Here is a 6,000-nt window from a genome sequence, read left to right on the forward strand (position 1 = left end):
GTGGTCTCAGGAAGTTGCTCATGAGTCAGGCTGGTGTCTGCAGCCACCCCTGCTGGCCCCTGGGCCCTCTGGCCACAGGCAGCCAACAGCTCCTTCCCCCAAAGCTTTATCCATCTCTATCCCAATGGAAATTGAGACAATTAATCCACAACCCCTTCAGTCACAGGTTAAGAAGCACCAAATTTTCAAAGACCGCTCTTGACTCTTGCAAGTACCTAATGATACCCATACTTGATACCCATTAAAATGCTAAATTCACAAAAAATGGGAATTGCTCTCAGGCAGTTTTCCTCAGTCAGAGATGTCCAGTCTGGAGGACGTGAGCTGCTCCCACCAGCTGACATGGGAAGGGCTGGATGTCCCCTCTGTGCACCCAGGCTGTTGGAGAAGATCCTGGGGGCTCTCAGGGTGAGGTCACAGGGTGGGGGACAGGGCCAAATCACCAGAACTTGCCCCAGCTTAGGACCAGGGCAGGTCCTTCATTGCTGGTGGGAATGGAGAGGGTGGTCCCAAGGTTTTGCACCTTCACCTGTGGAGCTCTCACAGCACTAAGAGGGAAGGAGAGCACAGTGAGGCTGCTTGGGAATGTCATGGAATCCTTGTGGAAAAACAAAAACTCTCCAGCAACATTTCTTAGTGTTAAAGAATTAAGGCATTGCTTTCTTCTGGCCAGGACATGCAACAGAAATCATTTTATCCACACATAGCCCAGGTTGTGCAGACAAAATCATTCCCTCACACCTGGTTCTTTAAAAGATTTCCCAGATACCCATCCAGACAAAACCCAGAGAATTTTGTTGGTTTGATGTTCTTTAATCCCAAGTTACACAATTCTTAGTATTTGATTGCCAATTGGTTATTGATCCCAGGTCCCCGTGCTTGGTTCTCTCATTGATCTTTCCCCAGACCAGGTGTCTCCCACCCAGCAGGGGGATGTTGGGGGGTTGATGTTCATTTATGGACCCCCAGTCTGTAGATGTTAAACTCATCAGGCCTCCTCCAGGGAACCGAGTCTTTTGCAAAGAAACTTCCATTCCCTTCCCCCTGGGCGAAGACAAACAAAACCCCTGACTAAAATTAGTTTAAAAAAAAATAAATTAGAAGTTGTGTAATTTCCAACAGGAACAGTGGAGTGGGGTAAGAATTTGTCCTCATTTCTCAGCTTCTGACTTTTCCAAGCATCAGGTTTTATGCTCTACACCATCTCTGTCGCAGCGCTGCTTTTCTTAATTTGATCTGAGTGGAATTGCTCCAAGCAAGAACAAGCTCGTGAGTGTTGTTTGCAGCCCCTGGATGATGACTGGTGCTCGAGCCATTCTTAAAATCCTCGGGACTCCAAATATATTGGCACATTAAGCCGGTTAAAATGAACTGCGCATGTTTACAGCAAGAAATCTATTTCAAATGCAATATAATGTGACTCTCTTATTGCTCTAAAGTTGTGTTTTTAATTAAGTAGTTATCAGTGGCAGTGAGATTCTTCTTGAATAATTAAATCAAGGTAGTTTAGTGAGTAATTGTAAAGCGAATTGCTGAGACCATCAGGCTGCTGTTGAGACAGTCTGTTTTCTTTCGGAAAATTAATTCAAGTGACGTGTGTTGCTAAGAAAGTCGCAGCACATTGTGCTGGGTAATGGGCATTTGTCTTGGAATGCTTTGTGTCTCTGCACTGCTTCTTTCTCATTCTGCCTTCCCAGCTTTCAGCTGTCTTCTCCAGAAACAAATGCTGGTGACATTCTGCTTTGCATCTTCCCTTTGCCTTAATCCGCCGGCCCCGGGTTCAGCAGAGAAGGATGAAAAGGGAGTGGGTGATACTTGAGTTACTCGAAAATAGAGCACAGACCTGCTCTGACCAGTTCTTGGGAGAATGAAGCGGAACTTTCTGGCTCCATTTCCAAACTTTCGGCCCAGGGACAGCAGAGCCAGCCCCATCTTTTACACTGTCAGCATCTCAGAGATTTGCAGAAATGGGGGGGTTAGCAGCTCTTGAATGAAATTTGGAAGAGTTGAGGTGCTGCTGAAGGACTGTTTCCCTAAAGGCCTTGGAAGGAGAATTTGTTGATTGACCTGTCCTGCCTTCACTGATGAACATGTGGGCTGTGCCTTTTGCACTGCTGGTGTCATCATGTGATATTTCAGGTGTCTTGCTTTGCACACGCAGTAATTCTCTCTCTGCTGGGTATTCCAAATGCAAACAGCCAGCAGATATCTTCCACTGTATTTAACTTTATTTGCCAGGAGATCAAGGGGAAAACCCCTGTGCAAACCCAAACGTGTACAGGTGCCTGGGGCAGGATGTCCAAACAGAGCCACAGTGAAGAAAAATTAGAGCACACTGTAGAAACAATATTTTTGATACATTTTAAAAAAAATAAAAAAATATTTTAAACATACCTCATGTTCTCTCAGCAGCTTCCCTTGTTCTGCCTGAGGAATATGTCTAACAAGTAACACCAGCATCACACAGATTCTGAGGGAGCTGGGCTCACTCTGAAGCAGCTTGTTGATATTTTCCAAGGCAAAATGAATAATTAAATGAGGAGAGTCTGGCCAAAGTCCTGACGTTATCCTCAGGCACCAGCAATCACACAATCCACCAGCTGAAGCTTTTTTAGGGTGTTTATTCTGCCACCATGAGGTCCACGAGGACTGGAGGAGGGGGGGTGGATCCCGATATCTTACAGAATTATTTCTGAGAAGCGGGATCTTTCCAAAGCACCCCAATAATTCAGGATCTCAGCCTTGCTGAGAAGCCTCCTGGTACCTCTGGTGATGCCACTGACCTCTCTCCATCCTGCTGTGTGAGCTCTGGTTCATGCTCCAGGTGACAATGTCAAACTCATTCTTTTAGCACCATGCTGGCTTTTCCACCAGGAGAACCATTCGCCGCAGCCTGCTCCGTTCCCCAGGATTTTCTGGTGCCTTCCCGCTGTCACCTCCAGCTATTCCTCAGAAATTCAAGGATTTTCTGCCTTTCTGCAGCTCTGCTTTTCTGCTGTCGAGGTTGTCCTTACCAGCCAGGGCTGGTATTTGGAGAGAACAGCTCATTTTCTCTGTGTTTGCAGCTCTAAAATTGAGATATTGGCACAACAGGGGTGAGGAGGAGGCTTTTGGGGTGAACAGAGGCTGCAGAACTGCATCCTCAGCTGTTAATGGCAGCTCCAGTTTTGATGAAATGTCAGACTTGAAAAGTTTTTGGAAAAATTGTCCCACTTCTTGCTGCAGAAAGTGGCAGATATCTCTTTTTTTTTTATTTCTTTTTTTTTTTATTTTTTTTTAAGTGGCAGTTTAGACAGGAAAATATTTTCACTTTATTCAATTTTTTAAGGCTTTTCCTGTGTGTTTCCAACCACTTAGTCTCCCAAGAACAGGCTGTCTTTTGTTGTATATTCATATCAGTGTTGAAAAACTGGAAACTTTTATTTCATCATTTCTGGTCTCACCTGCACTTGAGTTACCAGAAACTCGGAGCACAAAGCTGAAACCCTCTTTGTTCCAACAATATTTACACTACACAGGCACACAGGCACACAAACAGGTATCAAATTTAGGAATAACATAAATTCAGGCTCTTTTCATATATTTTTTTTTTCCAGGACATGGAAGATTCTGCCTGTGGATTTAATACCAAAGACAGTGAAATTCTCAGAGACAGAAGGTCAATCTTTTAGCTTTGTTTATTCAAGACTAAATTGTGCCTCTTAACGATTTCATTGGTGTCTTCTGCTCTGAGAGTTTTGTGCCCTGGCTGATAAAAACGAGCCTTTACCATTACTGGGATGATCTGGAGGCAGCCAGAGCGAGTGATGTTTTTGTCATGTGTCCAGAACAGGTTTCAGCTTTATTTGGAACTCGTGTTTAGGGTCATACCTTGGTGACAGGTTCAATATATGGAAGTGGATACAGGTATCACAGTCTGGTTTTCATCTGGGAGTGTGAACCTTTCCTGTTCTCCTGGACTCACCCAAATCTCCTCTGGTATCACACATTTCTGCTCCTTTTTTTGGAGAGGGAGAAAAGAAATGGTGTTTATGACACTCTGTGGGTCCTGTCTGGAGAAGGACAAGTATTTAAAAACAAATTAAACCCCACTTCGCAAATATTTGTTTAAATGTTCCAGATTTACTGTTTCTATTCCACGTGGGATGTGGAAAGACACATTTTATTCCAAACAGGGACAAAGGGGATGACTTTGCCATCTAACATTTCATGCATGACAACCTGAACTTTCATTTTTCTTAAAATAAACTTATTTATAACAGAGGAGTGTAAATGGTAGTAAGAAAGAGAATGCATTTTCATGTGCCAGTTTCTATCACCTCACTTCCAAATTTTGTTTGCTGCTTTAAACCTTTTCCCCAGCAGGCCCTTTACCTCTTCTGTCAAAGTTTGTCTCTACCCATGTATTTGTGTCTGAGCAGCCTCCAATTAAAATCAACTCCACTCCCAAGGCATCTCAGAGCGCCACTTGGGGAGGTTTGGGGGGTTTTAAAGAGTTTTTATGTATATGTTTAATGGGTTTATACATATAAAATATGAAATACAGATGTGTATTATTTCGGTGTGCATTTTGTAGTAATCTAAATGTCAGTCCTTAATCTGTCAGCTCTCCATCCCGTCTATTTCATTCCCACCCTGGACAGGAACAGTGTGGTTACCCCTCAGCAGATGCTGTTAATTGTTGGTACCAAAGCCCACAGGAGTCCGTGGAAGTTTGGATAAGAGATTTTGATTTGATGATAAATGAGGCAGAAAAATCAAACAAGATATCTGAAGGCTGTCCCTAGGCAACAGCAGCACAGCCAGAGCATCTGGTGTTCCCTACAGCAACAAGATGGTTCAAAAGAAAATGCAGTGAATATCAGAAATCATTACTGGAATAAGGGGCAGCTCCAGGATTTTGGTTCAAAACTGAAACAGAACAAACAACAAAACACAAAAAACACAGCTCCCCCACCATTCTTGGTCAGAGAATGTTCTCTTTGCTCCAGTGACCCCCCTGCAGCCACCAGTCTCCACTGGGGCAGGTGGTTCTGCCTTCGTGGTCCTTCCCACCCAAACCCTCTGGCTTGGCAGAGTTGCAGGGCAGAAATGGGGGGTTAATGGCTCTCAATTTAAATTTGGAAGAGTTGAGGTGAGTCAGTGCTGCTGCAGGACTGTTTTCCTAAAGGCCTTGGAATGAGAATTTGTTCATTGAAGCTTTGGCCCCCATCCGTGTGTGTCAAACGTGGTTTATTGGTGAGGGTACATGTGGGGTGTGCCCTTTGCACAGGCAGGTGCAGACCTGGAGAAAGCAGAAAAATAGAAAAGTAGAAAAATAGACAAGTAGAAAAATGGAAAAATAGCCTCACATCTAAGAGAAGCTTTAGAAGACAAGTATCACTCTAAATCACACCAGCATGAGCAAAAAACTCAAGGTCCAGGGGTGAAAGCAGGGTGGGCTGCTCTGGGAGGGAAGGGCAGGTGTTTAAAGCAGGACACAGCCCTGCAGGGTAAGCAAACCCCAGCTTTACACCCTTGTGGATGCTCAAACCTAAAGGATATTGTGGTGTGTGCCTGATTTTTACCCAAGCCTCAGCTGCAGAGGGCTGGAAGGAGCCTCAAGCATTGCCAGAGCTCCTCTCCCTCCTCCAGTGATGGACCAGCTGTGCCTTTCCCTATAATTTCAGCTCCTAATGCCTTGTCCAGGTTCAAGGGGGCACAAACTTTTGCCTTTTCATTTTGAGCCTGAAACAATGGCTGAGCTCTCGGCCTCCCGTCGGGGTGAAGGAGGTAACCTCCCTCCTCATGGTGTCCTCATGAATAATTCCACCGCTCGCCCACTTGATTTCAGGTTTCCCAAAATAACTGACACTCTTCACACTGAGAGCAAGCAATCCTGGGGAAAATAAAATACATTAAACAGCTACACCACCTTGAGAGAGCCCTGAGTGAGTCTGTGATTTAAAAAAAATAAAAAAAGAAAGAAAGAAGCAGGAGAGGTTCTGTAGGAAATTTTGA

Source organism: Cyanistes caeruleus, chromosome 19, assembly GCF_971803275.1.
Source record: "Cyanistes caeruleus chromosome 19, bCyaCae1.hap1.1, whole genome shotgun sequence".
NCBI lineage: Eukaryota > Metazoa > Chordata > Aves > Passeriformes > Paridae > Cyanistes > Cyanistes caeruleus.